Genomic DNA, 1,885 nt, shown 5'->3' with positions numbered 1-1,885 from the left:
AATAAAAATATATGTACTAAAATGCACATAAAATAAAGTAGATTTGCATAAAAATATATATACAAAACACACATTAAATAAAGTAAATGCGTATAAAAATATGTATGAAAAATACCTATGAAATAATCTAAATTCGAATCGAGTTAAATTAACAAAATACAAATAAAATAATGTAAGTTTGGATGAAAATATATATAGAAAACTCACATAAAATAACCTAAATACAAATACAAATATACCCATTAAATAATTTAAAATTGAATGAAATAAATATACAAAATAAACATAAAATAAGGTAAATTTGAAATGAAATATATGTAGAAATGCACATAAAATAATGTAAATTGTATGAAAATATATATACAAATACACATAAAACATATCAAAATATATACGAATACACACAATAAAATAAAGTAACTTTTTATGAGAATATATATACAAAAAAAAACATAAAAAAATGTAAATACGTAGAAAAATATATATACAAAATACTCATGAAATAATGTAAATTCGTATAAAAAAAATAAAAAAATTACAATAAAAGAATGTATATTTGTAGGAAAATATATATACAAAATACAAATAAAATAACAAAAATTTGTATAAAAATATATGGAAAAATACAAAAAAATAATTTAAATTTTTTTGAAAATAGATATGCAAAATACACATAAAATTAGGCAAATTTGTATTGAAATACATATACAAAACACACATAAAATAATGTAGATTTGTATGAAAATGTATAAACAAATACACATAAAATACCGTAAATTTAGATAAAATATATATACAAATTATACATTAAATATTTTAAATATATAAAAAAATATATATACAAAATACTCATAGAATAATGTTAAATCGTATCAAAATAAATAAACAGAATATCAATAAAATAATGTATATTTGTATGAAAATAAAGATGCAAAATACCCATATAATAACGCATATATGTATAAAAATATATATACAAAAATACATATAAAATAATTAAATTTGTATTAAAATAAATATAAAAAAAGCACATACAATAAAGTAAATTTGTATTGAAAAAGATATGCAAAATACACATCAATAATGTAAATTTGTATCAAAATATATATACGAATACTCATAAAATAGAGTAAATTTCTATGAAAATATACATACAAAATACATATAAAATGATGTAAGTAAGTATAAAAATATATATACCAAATATACCTCAAAGTATGTAAATTCGAATCAAAATAAATAAACAAAATTCCGATAAAAGAACGTATATTTGTAGGAAAATAAATATACAAAATACACATAAAGTAACGAAAATTTATATAAAAATATATACAAAAATACAATGTAAATTTGTTTCAAAATATATATACGAATACATATAAATATATATATATATATATATATATATATATATATATATATATATATATATATATATATATATATATATATATATATATATATATATATATATATATATATATATATATATATATATATATATATATATATATATATATATATATATATATATATATATATATATATATATATATATATATATATATATATATATATATATATATATATATATTTGTATGAAAATATACAAAATACACATAAAATAATAAATTTGTATTAAAATTAAATACAAAAATACAAATAAATTAATTTAAATTTGTATTAAAATATGTATACAAAATACACATAAAATAATGTAAATTCGTATAAAATATATACAAAATACATAAAATAAATAAAAATTTGTTTAAAATATATATAAAAATAACGTAGATTTCTATAAAAATATATATACAAAATACACATAAAATTAAGTAAATACGTATAAAAAATGTATACAAAATACACATAAAATAATGTAAAT

The sequence above is a fragment of the Eriocheir sinensis genome, unplaced genomic scaffold (genome assembly GCF_024679095.1).
Source record: "Eriocheir sinensis breed Jianghai 21 unplaced genomic scaffold, ASM2467909v1 Scaffold292, whole genome shotgun sequence".
NCBI classification, from domain to species: Eukaryota; Metazoa; Arthropoda; class Malacostraca; order Decapoda; family Varunidae; genus Eriocheir; species Eriocheir sinensis.
Note: the sequence above shows the minus strand (reverse complement) of the source record.